The 15097-nt window shown below is 31.9% G+C and overlaps 1 protein-coding gene across 1 annotated transcript in view; it reads left to right on the top strand.

The window, feature by feature from the left end:
• The first annotated feature begins 223 nt into the window (after nt 1–223).
• Nucleotides 224–15097, top strand: part of Cp190 (centrosome-associated zinc finger protein CP190) — a 201758-nt gene continuing 186884 nt past the window's right edge. The window contains exon 1 of the mRNA XM_089597229.1: nt 224–493. The gene's annotated coding sequence lies outside the window, so the exon portion shown is untranslated. The remainder of the gene's footprint in view (nt 494–15097) is intronic.

Below are 15097 nucleotides of genomic sequence, written 5' to 3' on the forward strand. Positions count from 1 at the left end.
ATTAATATTTCGTTGACTTCCGTCGATACGTTACGCCGAGTTCCGCATCCATGTGCACGATGCACTTTTTGTCTAGCGGAAACGGAAGCGTCACTTGCTAAACCGATGGTGGGGGAACCTTTTTTTGTGACGCAGTTACGTTCCGTCGGCCACTTCTGCAGCCATGTAACCGCGACCTATAACCGCGGTTTCTGTAGTTTACTGACGCAACGTTGCCACATCTCGAATAATGCACACACAAACCTGACTAGTAGCATTGGTGGCAATTGTGGAATTGCATCTCAAATTGTTTACCTCGCATTGATTGTTTTTTAAGAATTTCTTCTGTAAAATAATAGACAGTTAAATTTGTGAGCATTAACGATTGTATTTTCTTTTATAATGTATTGAAATAGTGATTTTCACTACGATAAGTGCAAAATGTCTATAAAATTAAGCATGTGAAAGCAGAAAACATATAAGTAGCTAAAAATTTTTATTTGAACTTAACAAGGTAATCATTCTATTTTTGTTATATCGTTATTTAAGTCATATTTCTAAGTACTGGGCTAGTTATAATATGACAGACATGTACTTAAAACTTTAAGTTCTCCATTATAGAAAACTATTACAGTTTTTTGTTTGATAACTACTATCCTTAATAATGTGATGATTACTGATTTTTTCGGTTTAACTCTTTTATGCATTACATATGTGTTTATGCAATTATATGTCATCGAAATTTATTTCAAAGTTTTGTTAATAATGTACAAGATCCTCAAAACCATATTTTTTAAACGTATAATGTTAGATTGTCAGGTAAAAAAGAAAAACAATTGTTTTAGAGCTCTGTTTTTAAAATTTAACTCCAATTATCAAAATAATGTCTGAAAAATTTATTAAAATGAAAATATGTATCCACATTGCTCGTTGTTAAGAAATGGCTACACTCAAAACAAGAGGCAAACAGTCATATAGAGTGGAATTCGTGTTTAAGTTACAGTGACAGTGCTTATGATGAAGATGGTTTCATGTTAGCTATTAGTCTGGTCAGTTACTTGTCAAAAATTGTTGCGATAAACTACTTGAAAAAATGTTGTGTAGTAGAAATTTTCAACATCCATACCATTTTCTATATAAATGGATAATAGAAATTACTATCTAGTACATCGTGTCTTCTTACAGTGAAGATTAAAAAAAATCAAGGTTTTTAAATTTGCATGATTAAAATTTGAAGAAGTCGTTCATAAGTTCAATCAGTTGAAGAACATTTCACAGATGTAATAATCCACTCGGTTATGGAAGTTTACACGTACCCAACCTTTTTGACGCATAAGATCAGCTGTGTATGTAACCTGTATAACTACATACTATACAGATATAACGTGACGTACTAACAGTCGCTGTCAGAGGAGAATTATTTTATTCACTTATTTATTGGTCATTCCATGAGCCATGAATGAAGATTAGACAATAGCTACGTAATTACCAAGTTTTTAGCTATTTTCAAAAAAATTTCCTATCAAATCTTGACGTCGATTATCCAGATATTGCAGGTTATGTATGAGAACAGTACTGATTCTCTTAAGACTGCACGTTCATAGTTCAAAAAATAAAATTATCAATATTTCACTTTGAAAGCTATGAAGAGATTTGATATTTGAATCAAAGGTTTTAAAATTATCAATATTTCACTTTGAAAGCTGTGAAGAGATTTGAAATTTGAATCAAAGGTTTTTCATACACTAATTGAATTCTGTTTTAAGTATTGTCGATATATTGACACCGACACGATGGCTCAGCGGTAGAGTTGCAGTCCCGTCGATCATCGAGGTCAAGCAGCGTTTGGCGCGGTTAGTACTTGGATGGGTGACCGTTCAAGTCTTGCCGTTTCGCCTCTGCTGTTTGTTTCGTGGGTTGATTGACTGTTTCTCTGTCCCTTCGACATCGTGAGCGGGAGGTATGCCAAATTTCTGCCCCGTTATGTAAGTCTGCAGCTTCGTCACCATCAGCTCAGAAATGGGGCAGATACACTGGGCTGTTCCTGATCAGGTTTTTCCTATGGGAGATTTCCCGGGGTTTTTCTGGTCCACATGACAATCGTCATGGGCGAATGCGGAGCAGTTGTTAGGGCCCTCACCCCTTCCAATCCCAAGTGCTACGTGCCCTAAGCAGTGCCTCTACAAGAGAGCCAGACGTAAAGCATAATGATAAAAACAAAAAAATCTATATATTAACGTTAATTCTCTTAGCTAGTGAACTTCCTTAAGCCGTGAATGAGAAATTTAAAGCGCAAATTGGCTTTTCTAACATGTCAATTTGATCAAGCTGAAATTTTTTTATCGATATGGTGTTTGATTTACCTGTTAACACACGTAACATTCATACAGAAAAAATTTATACAGCATTTTTTCTACTTGCCGTAAGAATAAGTGAGAATGAGTGATTCGTCAGTCACAAGCAGAGATTAGTAGGGAGATTGCTGACTGCCATGCTACGAAGTGTGCCCACTTTTTTCCAGTGGTTCGAGCGCCCCGCCGCGGCCAAGCGGCCGAACCAGGCGCACATTTTTTTTTTTTTTTGGGAAGCACGGTAGGGGTATGAAAAGAGTGGATTCGCGTGGAAATGTCCATGTAGGCGCACATTTTGGAGACGCGTGGAAGGGGTATACCGAATGTGCGCCTACGAGGAGAGGAGTGGAAATGTCGGCTGTATAGCTGTATATATCTGAGCACACAGCCAAATTAAGCGACGACACGAGTTTTTCTCTTTTGAGAGTCTTTTGACTCTGCAACCGAGTACATGCTATGTAGGTAAATCTTATTCAATTAAATCGTTGAACTAAATGCTCATTAATTATATACACAGACTATTGATTTCAATACATTATTTTTTAACTCTCCCGTACTCTTAACGTTCCTAAATCCATTTATGTTTTGAAAAAATATGTAGCTTCAACTATTTTTTAAGGTCTTCAGTACAGCTTTAACCATTAATTTATTAATTGTACACATCCTAACTGTTGTAAACTGTAGGACAAGCTCCGGAGGATATCCATGAACATATGTGACTTCGAAAGGGAAATCTCTCGTTCTTCGGATAGCTAAGATGGGTAAGGCTTATGCCCCTTGGTAGATTGTTTTGCACTTAAGGGTTCAAATCCACTTCACGGTAGATATTTTTTTTTTTTTTCATTCAATTTATCATTTTGTCTTCATTTCTTTTATTTATGTTTCGTTAAAAAAAATGTGTATAAATATATATATATATATATGAGGTCAATTTTTTTTTTTCGGATACATCAAAATAAATTAATATTGTTATTTTGATACTTCTTGTTAGCAAGGCAATTCTATAATTTTATAATACTAAAATAACTTTTAAGGATTTTAACATAATTTGTGTATTTTAAAACTCCTAAGAAATTATGAACATCCTTTTCACGACAAAAAAAAGCCGAAAGCAGAAGAAAACTTATACTTTTACTGCGATTATATTAAATATGATCATTACCAGTAAAGTACAACTTACATCCAATTACACGTGAATATTTATCTACGTACATATATTATATGTTTGAGCTTGTATTTACATTCCTTATCAATACCTTGTGGTTATTGCATTGACAAAAATCGTACTACATATATGCATACAAACATGAAAGTAGATTTTTTAGTCTTTATAAATAGTGCGTATTTTAGATTAAAGAGTCCAACAGAAACTGAACTAAGCTTTTTTCATTCAAGACATATGAGTTTCAACCACTTGTAACTCGAAGTATGGATTTACAAAAAAAAGTTGTATTATGTATAAACAATTAACCTTTTACCAATTAACTTTTTACCTACAATAAATTGTTACTGTAATTTTTCAGAAATAGTTACCAAAATTTTTTGACAGTGCGTAAATCACACACAGTTAACAAAAATTTTTTTCCTCTGTTTTGAAGGTGGCACTATATGTTTTTTATAGATAAATAACTATACAAAATATTAGAATTTCACCATTTAAATTGCTCTTTTAATTATCGCAATCGATCAATTAATTTTACATTGTATGCAACACTTAATGATTCGCATAAATTTATTCGATTGTTTGTAGTTGATAAGATAGACCATCAAAAAACATCTCTAGCCATGCAACGCAAGGCAGTTAATTTTTTTTTTTTTTTTTTGTAGTTATAGTAACAGTCGTATTATCAGTATCTTCAACCACGCGACATAGGTTGCTTTTATTAAAAAGCTCGCTGAACTCTCACGACGAGTAGCTTAACTTTGAAATCTTTAAAATGCCTTTTTCATAGCTCCACATATTAATTTTTGAGAATCATAGCTGAATTAATTTATCATAAAGAAGTATGCACTTAAATACAGTTAACAATGATAGTTTGAAATTCTTCACGATTTTAAGAATAAAATGGAAAACTAGAATAAATAATTGGTCGATTTTTTCAGAAAACTGTAAATTTTTTAAAGATTTTGCACTACAAATGTGTATGTTGATTCTATTTTGAGGGGGTTGTCATGGTACAGTCAATTTCAAATTTGAATTTTCGTGTTAGAAATGTCTTTGGAAAGTAAACACAAACGTTAAAACAACAAATTAACCTAACTTTCGCCTCGGACTGTACCACTACATAGGTATTTTAGTAACGTTGTAACTGGACTTTAAACTGTTGTATTTTAAAAACGGTGAAGCTAGGCTTCCCTAATTTTAGTTTACTTATTTCAACTATAATAAACCCTAACATATTAATTTTTAAAAAGATTCTTAAAAAAATTTCAAGAGTTATGAGTACAAACGTGCATTTTCCGACAGGTCCTTCTTAAAAGCATGTGTATAAGTGGCCAACTTCGCGATTTTATTTCTCCAAAACGGTGAATTTAGGCTCTTTGAAATTTTAATATGTTATTTATGATGCTGAAACGTACCTATTCAAATTTTTTCAGAAATTTCTTAAAACAATGAAATATCACAACATCCCCCTTAACTCTTAATCGAAGTTTTTGCTAGCAGAAATAGACCCAGACTCAGTTTTTATTAATATAGAAATTTGTAGTTAAAAAATTTGTAGTTCTCACAATTCCTGATTCTAAATAATTTATCACGTTAGCATAATAAAGAGTCTTCTCAGAGTAATAGGCGTAAAAGAGCCTTTTCAAACTGAATATAAGAAAGAGCCTTTAATTTTTATTTCTCTGATTTTAAGTTGGTACTAAATTTATGTGTGTATATATATAATTGATCTATAAAAATATATACAATACTACCTTAAAATAGAAGTAAACAAATTGGTTAAAAAGGCATTGATGTCTTTTTGCTGAACTCCTCGTTTTGCTCTCCAGTATAGAATAAATGTGTGGATTCGTAGAGAGGTACGAGACCAACCGAGAGCTAGGTGAGGAGCAAATGAGAACTCAAAAATGTCGAAGAATAATCTTGAGCGACGTTTCGTTGGGCTTAATTATACCAATCGACGCCGGCTTAATACACCTCAGTGCGAGTGTACCTCTGTATAAAAAGGCTTCTTCTTTTAGTTTAAGAAGACTTTCTACTGCCCGAAAATTTAAAAAGGCTCTTTCTTGACTTTTACTCTAAAAAGACTCTTTCTTGCACTCACCCGATGGTATCATTGTAAAAAGTGTTACGATGCTTTTTCTGCATTCAATATAAATGATTAAACTTCCTTAACAATCTACAGCCTAAAAATATGTGTATTACAATTATCACCCTTAATGGAAATCCATTTTTTTTTTTTTTAAACAAAATACTGCGGTATTACAAATGTTTTGTCTCAGAATCTTGCCGAATAAATTTTATTATTTATTCATCGAACTGTTTCATTTATTATTGACTTCTGGCCGTCTGAAAATCAATAAAAGTAGCACACCTTGTTAAAGATTTGCAAACAATTTTAAAATATTTACAAAACTATTTTCTATTGTGTTCATCAAATTTATTTACTGATTAAAATTTCAACATTAAGTAAATAACAGTAGACGGGCGGCTTTTTTTTGTCGTGTAAAGGATGTTCATAATTTCTTAGGAGTTTTAAAATACACAAATTATGTTAAAATCCTTAAAAGTTATTTTAGTATTATAAAACTATAGAATTGCCTTGCTAACAAGAAGTATCAAAATAACAATATTAATTTATTTTGATGTATCCGAAAAAAAAATGTTGACGTCATATATATATATATATATATATACACATTTTTTTTTAACGAAACATAAATAAAAGAAATGAAGACAAAATGATAAATTAAATGAAAAAAAAAAAAAAAAAAATATCTACCGTGAAGTGGATTTGAACCCTTAAGTGCAAAACAATCTACCAAGGGGCATAAGCCTTACCCATCTTAGCTATCCGAAGAACGAGAGATTTCCCTTTCGAAGTCACATATGTTCATGGATATCCTCCGGAGCTTGTCCTACAGTTTACAACAGTTAGGATGTGTAAAATTAATAAATTAATGGTTAAAGCTGTACTGAAGACCTTAAAAAATAGTTGAAGCTACATATTTTTTCAAAACATAAATGGATTTAGGAACGTTAAGAGTACGGGAGCGTTAAAAAATAATGTATTGAAATCAATAGTCTGTGTATATAATTAATGAGCATTTAGTTCAACGATTTAATTGAATAAGATTTACCTACATAGCATGTACTCGGTTGCAGAGTCAAAAGACTCTCAAAAGAGAAAAACTCGTGTCGTCGCTTAATTTGGCTGTGTGCTCAGATATATACAGCTATACAGCTGACATTTCCACTCCTCTCCTCGTAGGCACACATTCGGTATACCCCTTCCACGCGTCTCCAAAATGTGCGCCTACATGGACATTTCCACGCGAATCCACTCTTTTCATACCCCTACCGTGCTTCCCAAAAAAAAAAAAAATGTGCGCCTGGTTCGGCCGCTTGGCCGTGGCGGGGCGCTCGAACCACTGGAAAAAAGTGGGCACACTTCGTAGCATGGCAGTCAGCAATCTCCCTACTAATCTCTGGTCACAAGCGGTGGTGCAGCGCGGCGCAGCCAAGCCACAGAGTATAGCCATTCCCCCCTCTAAGCTCTGCCATCTTATGCACGGTGGTTTATATATATATATATTCACATACTATACACACAAAGAGTAGTGAGAGGCAGGAAGGAAGGGAAACAGATAAGCAAAAATTGTATCTGATTTTTGGTTTGCAGTTGGGTTGCGCATGATAATTTTTCTAAGTCCGACAAAAATTTTGACGGTAAAAAATAAAGTCTTGGAGTAATGCGTTTTTTGAAAGATTTTTGCAAGTTCTTACTCACACGATTCTGAAACAAAAACTATTTAGTGTTGAAATGCTAACGAGTTATTGTTTATATTCACAAAAACAATGGCAAACTAAACCAAAACGCAAAACTTTCGCAATGTAAGTACGTTTTGCGTATTGGGATCAGATTTCTGGCAATATGTGCACCCTCGTACACAACCTATAAAGCTGCGAAACTATACTCTTCCAAGTCAATCAATGACCCGTATAAAAGCCTACATTCAATTGTAAAATTAAATGAGTTTTTTTCAGAAATACGTCAGGGAAAAAATTGAAAAAATATGTACGCACATGAAATGTTCGTAAATAATTTGTAATTATGTTGTTTCAGCGTTATCTAAAATTTCTCATTTTTTTGCCGGAACCTCCTAAGTATCTTTTGTGTATTATTACACATCTCCCGGAAAATCACCAAATGACAAATTTTAATTGTATAAACATGGGCCTACTGGTAAAACCGTTGACACAGCAAACCACCTGGGCTCTCTTAAAAGACCACAGATTTTTTTGCTGATAACACATTTTTAAAGTTACTGTTATTAAACCTTTTTAAATGAATACTATTTTATTTTAATTGAATAGTAAGACAACAATGATTCGATAGTGTTATTTACCTGTTTTCTTTTTGTAAGAGCCTACTCTCCTAACTTACGAAATCAGCCTGTATGTGGCGCTGATAGCTGAGTTCCAATCCAAACATCAACATTAAGATTTGATTATCTACCAGATCAAGGGCGATATAGTTTTTCACTGACAACATAATACTGATAATGTACTGTGAAAAATAAATAATCATTTATAAAATGAACAATGAGCCCTGAACGTAGCCCTATGAACGTAGAGCCCTGCGATTATTTGGCAGATGAGTACGTTTAACGTACTTCAACTATTTTTTAACTCAATCAAAAATATCTACAGTTTTCTTCTCTTCCATCAATGTTACGTTAGTAAAAACAATACTGCTCTTTATCACAATAAGTTTTTGATGTGAAACATATTATGGAGGGCAGTGAACAGTCGCGTGAGGGGAAAAATGTAACGAAAAGGCCTCTTCAGTTGCTTTTCACTCCACCACTGGAGCCTCGTCCTCTGTCTCCCTCTATATATATACAGGCAGTGGAACTTTTACATCTATATGTACGTATATATAGTACCAACAGGTATGTTGTCGTGTATACATATATAGCTTTTTTTATGAAGCACGTGTATTGTCCGTCTATATTGCTATATAGAAGTGAACGCGTCCATATATAATTAAACATCTTATATGTACTGTATATATAGGAAATACATTATATATGTACATATATATTATACATATGGGTATACATTTTACATAATATATGTGTAAATATTATATATGATATATATGTATATAGTATATATAACATATGTATAAATAAAATTTCCGAACTGTATTGACTCCGAGAATCGAACCCACATTTTTCGGATTGGTAGTCGGGGACCTTATCGATTGTGCTACGCAGCACGCCGATCTGTTCTCTGTTCTTAGTACTTATGGATACCAACTGAGAAACTTCTGAATTAGAAAATTAAACGATAATTGAACGTTTTTTATATATTATATCTAATTCAGCCCGCTGATTTAAAATGAAATGGTTATCATTATTTTTAACTGGTCTGATAATGTCAAAATCGTGTTTTAAAGTTCGTTTTGCTTATATTTTGTGATGGTTTGATGTACAGAATAAACAAAATTCCAGCGTGTAAAAAACTCCTCAACCGGATTGATGGATATCTGGGTTGTGTAGTAGCTCCAAGATCAGTAGCATTTTGCACTTTTCGATTTTGTGATCTCCCTACATTCCTTTTCTTTGCGTATGTAGGCTGCTATTGTCGCGGTTGACGACATCGCTCTTCTTGAAGGAGTGCTTTTTAATTATCACTGGTCGCCACAGTTAATCGGCTTTGACGTCGATCGGGCTAACGAAATTGTAGGGTATCGTACACTATTTTTTCAATACAGCAGGTATACACAAGATGTTTTCTCATAAGTACTCCCATTCTTAAGTTAACCGTCACACTCTAACGTTTCTCTCTTGCCCAAAAAATCTTTTTTCTTTTGTATTTAGAGTTCAACGATAATGCCAACTGCTATATTAAGGTTGACGACAGCCTTCTTTTCGAGCGGGTACCCCTTAACTGTCAGTGGTTGCCGCAGAGAGTTGCATTTTTTGTCGATTTTGTAAATACAATTGTAGATTGTTATTTATGAGACAGGTACACTTTTTTCAGGGTAACTCTTTGTTTATGACATTACTATTGGGCTGACTCTGAGTGATAGTTTGACCCAGTTTGCTTCAGCATAATAATAGTATTTTTCGTCAGCTAGTGCAACAGCTGTGTGATTGCTCTTTTAATGTTCTTATTTTTGATTGGTATCCATGTTCCTTTTTTTTTCTAGTATTGTCACGACCCATTCGCTTAGTGGTCTGGATGTAAAGATAACACAGGACCACAAAAAAAAATAAGTGGAAGGGTCCCTGTCAGCAGCAATGCATTTCTTACGTATTTTGAGGCGCTGACTTCATTCCCATTGTCTAAATTGCTTTATCACATCACAATTTTTTACACTTGTTAACATGGGGACTACTTTAATTACTGAAATAAAAGCATTGCCGCTTATGGACACGTTTTTCGTTAATAAAAAAGAATTGTGATGTGATAGAGCAATTTAGACAATGCGAATGAAGTCAGCGCCTCAAAATACATAAGAAATGCATTGTTTCTGAAAGGGACCCTTCCACTTATTTTTTTTTGTGGTCCTGTGTAATCTTGGTATTCTGGCAGATTAAAAAAAATCCTGAGTTATTGCTGGCTTTGATTCAAGACAATAGCCCTATTGATGATAAGTTAAGATACTACAGATATACGAAACTCGTAGTTTCAGTATTACTGTCTGTTTTTCCCTATTAAATATATTTAACCAACTGTAATTATAGTATGTGTCGTAGATCATAAAGAACATTTCAAAAAAATTAAAAATATGTTCGCTATGTGAACAAGAAATGTTTTATTTAGACAATGTAAAGAAAATCAAATAGAAACATATATCGACTTTTATATTAAAAAGCCAAATAAGAGAGGATAACTTCTGGCATGAGTGGGAAAGGGAAAAAATTGTTAAAGTACACGAAAAATACAGAAGAAATTACTTGAAACTAAAAGTAGAGCCACCTTCCAAAAAAAGAAAAGTAACTCGAGACAAAGATGTTCGAGTAACCTTACAACAAATTAATTTCAACGATATTCCGGTACCATCAGAAACTGACATGCTTGATGTCCAGATACAGGTCAATGCTTGTAGACAAACAACTAACTTCAACTTTGAGAAATATTGTTTTCTTTGTACTTTGTGAGCCGATAAAAAAAGGATTCTGTTCATACAGTCACAAACAAGGACACACTACACTATTATGTCGATTCCCATGACAGAAGCAACGACGAAAATCACAAACTTATGATAGGACAGACTACGACAATGTGAACATCTCGGGTATCCCTAGTGCTTGTACCATGCAAAATGGAGACATCAATCCCTTCTTGCACGCATTCTAAAACCTCCAAAAATGCGTAAAAACGCGTGTCAAATTAATGAAGTTGACAGTATGCCAACATATTCAAGACAGTTGTACATTTAGGTTTCCCATGGATAAAATCTTTACACTCATTGATGGTAAAGTTTCGACAAAAACGTTGTTCGGCAGATCGAAAGCTTACCACAGAGAACAAGTTTATACAGTGCAAGGTGTAGGAAAACAGCCTGTGATATGCTACGGTATTTCTAGTGCAAAAAATTTATCGAGCAATTTTTCGCATGGTTTATTATGTCTGAAAATTTTTTTGGTAATATTATTTGGAACAAATACAAAAAATTTTTCATTAAAAATTGTGAAGATGATCAAAATAAAGGTCTTTTACATTTAAACGAAATTTTTAATTCTAAAAATATGTCTTGTAAAGATTTCAGTTTACCAGAACCAACAGAAACGATGAAAAAAAATATTGATACTGACAATGATGCAAGAATATTTTGTAAACATTAATTCCATGAAATATTTTTACAACTCAATCATCAATGATCAACGTCGAATTTTTCAAGAAATAATAAAATTAAAAAAAAAAACTTTTTTCATCGATGGTCCTGGTGGATCTAGAAAAACTTTTCTATACAAAAGATTAATTTATTATTTCATATTAATTGAAAAAAAACTCTTACAATGGCTTGGACAGGTATTGCTTCTATTCTGCTTCCAAAGGGAATGGCCACTTACAGAACTTTCAGACTTCCTTTGGAATTAATTAAGCACTATAGAAAGTGCATTCTTCAAGTTTGAGCCAGATAAACAAAAATTACGTAATGTAAAAGTAATTATTTGGGATGAAGCTTCTATGGTACCGAAAAAAGCGTTAGAAATCGTTGATAGGACTTAAAAAGATTTATCTAGTGGTAATAAACCTTTTGACAATAAAACAATAATTTTAGGTGGAGACTTTCGTCTAATTCTCCCAGTAGTAAAAAACGGAAGCAAAATTACTATTGTTCAAGAAACCATAAAATTTTTCAATTTTTGGCCTTTATTTAATATTTTCTATTTAAAAAATAATATACGTTCAATTGATAAAAAATTGTCTTCATTGCTACTGGATATAGAAGAAGGCAAAATTAAAACTTTTATAATTCCTCAGACATTAAAAACAAATGATATATGTTCTTAAGTTTTTAATAATGATGATGATTCTTTTATAAGTAAAGCTATATTAACATCTCACAATAAATACACTCACTTTTTGAACAAAAAAATTTTAAATAATATGGTAGGAATATTAGTAACGTACTATAGTATTGATAAAGCAAATCACAAAGGAGTAGATAAATAAGACGATAATATTTATACTAATTTCTCTACAAAATATTTAAATAGTAGTAAAGAAAGTCTTTTTACACGAATGAGATTCAAAAATCAACGCTATTGTTATGTTAATACGAAACTTAAACATATCTGAAGGACTTTGCAATGGTACAAGATTATGAATTACAAAATTATTTACATACAACATCAAAGCTGGAATAATCTCAGGTAAAAAAAAGGAAATAAAGTCTTTAGTCTAAGTATAACACTCAATACAAACAATTCTTCTTCACTACCATTTATATTGTACAGAAAACGATTTTCATTTATCTTAACTCTTCCTATGGCTATCAATAAATCTTAAGGTCAAAGTTTTGATGCCTTAGGGTTGTACTTTAGAAAACCATTATTTTCTAATGGGCAATTATATGTTTCACTGTCTAGATGTTGAAACCAAAAAAAAATTTTTATCCCAACTGAATCAGAAAACAAATTTGAAATGAAAAATATTGTTTGGAATAAAATTTTAGAGTAACAAAAAAACTATTCTATAGTTCATTACTATTTTTATACTCTCTTGCAATTTTTATCTTTCATCAAAAAAGCAAATTTCAGTACCGTCTAGTACCCAGATTTATGTAATCATAAACAATCCGTTTTTTGTTACATGTTTTCAGATACACCATCATGGATGCAAAATTTTATCAGTGTGATAAATGTAACTCAAAATTTTCAAATCAAGAGTGTCTATCATCGCACGAAAAAATTCACAAAAAAAAATTTTTTGTATGTGATCTGTGTAGCATTATAATATTAAACAAGAAAAACTATTTGCGTCACACAAAGGAATGCCAAAACATTGAAAAAATTTTTAAGAGTATTAAATGCGAAAAAAGTTTAAAAAGAAATCATCACTTACAGAGACATTTGAAAAGTCATGAAAAAAACGTTCAAAAAAATATTTGTCGAAATTGTGGAAAAAGTTATGTAGGGTTAACTTAATTTTTTATTTTTATTACAAAATTATTTTAACAAGCTCTAACACCTTAAAAAAATTTTGGTGCTCTCTTAAGATCCTAAACAACAATTTAAAATTTACTGAGTCAATATTTAGTATCAAACTGTCTTACTATCATGGTAACAAAATAAAGTGAATTTACGGGTGTGCGGTAGATGGTGCGTTAACCCCTAAAAGCAGAGCACAAAAAAAGACATTTTAGAGTGTGTAATCAAAATAAACATCGTAAGTAAGATAATTGTAACAAAATTTGTTGTTATGGTCAAATAAAATTGTATGTGAAAATTAGACCACTTGTAACAGTTAATATACAAGGCTTTACTAATATATTTACAATTTATATGGGGAAAATGGGGGGGAGCTGAGGGGAGCTGGGGGAGTGGGGGGGAGCTATCAAAAAAGTAGGATTACTCGAAAAATGCAAGAAAATGAAAAAATAACTACCTTATTTAGGGGGGAGCGGGGGGGGGAGCAAAACCTCGCTCTAACTCTTACGACTATATAACATAGGTATATATATATATATATATATATATATCTACATATACTGCAGCTTGGTGGCGATCGAGTCTTATCGTTTGCCTTCGGATTCCGATACATATATATACTAGTGGGGCTTCGCCCCCCTGCTCGCTTCGCGTGCCAACCCCCCAAGAATATTTAAGACTTGAAAATTTAATAAAACAACATATAATTTAAAATTAATATCTATAAAATGATAGACTTGTTAGATAAATAATCAAATGTTTCTCAGTTTGCTTACTTTTCTTCATGACGTTCCTTGTATTCCAATATACTTGAAATATACATACAGCATACAGTTTTATATCACAAATTTATATTATATGATAAATACAACTCATATTTAGGGTTAAAGTATTCAAAGATATAAATTTTATTAGAAAGGCTTTTTTGTAAAAGAAAAAGGTACATATGGGTACAATCGTATGAATTGAAATATTTATTATTCAATATTTAATATTATCATAACATGGCAGTGATATGATATTTGTCACAAAAAATAGAACTATAGAATTTTTATAACTATGAAATCGGCGTTTAAAAATATTCGACGATTTTTGTCATTATAAAATTTCTAGTTGCAGATAAATGTCAAAGTTATAATTTGCATAAAAAATTTTGTAATGTGAGCATTTCTTTTTTTCTTAATGTAAGAATTTAAAAATACAGTATTTTAATATATCACCGTTTTTTCATGTTTCCACTCGTTAAACATCTAATTTTTCAAGATGCATTCTATATTTTAAAAAAACTTAAATTTTTAGACAAAAATGAAAAATTATAAGAAATAAACTTAAACAAACAAAAAAATTGTTAACGATCAACATTTTCTTGCCATACAATGTCTTTAATGTTTGCTTAGTTCTCCGGATCATTTTGTATAAATATATTCTTAAGACTTTTACATCTTGATACTGAAACGTATGGTTGACCATGAAAAAACAAAGATTTTTTGTAGTAAAATCCTAATTTATCAAAACTTTGACCTTGCGATTTATAAATTGTCATGGAAAAAGGTAGAAATATTAAAAATGGTTTTCTGTATATATTAAACGGTAAAAATTAATTATTACCGGTATTAACCGTGATTCTTAGAATAAAAACTTCATTACCAGATTTTTTACTAGGTATCATTTTTGCTTCTCAATTATATTTAAGTAATTTTGTCAGACGTTGGTTCGTGCCATTGCAGAATCCATCAAATATTCTCAAGTTTCTTATCAACGTAACAATTGCATCGACTTTAAAATTTGAAACGTATGGCTGTAATCCTTCATGTATATTATTTAGAATTTCTATAAAAAAAATTTATGGTCATGTTTTCATGAGTGTGATCACTACCTTCATATTTTGCATAAATTATGCTGTAATAGGTATTTTTTTTCCTTTAATG

Source organism: Copidosoma floridanum, unplaced genomic scaffold (assembly GCF_036245765.1).
Source record: "Copidosoma floridanum isolate Cflo_tuat_1 unplaced genomic scaffold, Cflo_Japanese_pri ptg000031l, whole genome shotgun sequence".
NCBI classification, from domain to species: Eukaryota; Metazoa; Arthropoda; class Insecta; order Hymenoptera; family Encyrtidae; genus Copidosoma; species Copidosoma floridanum.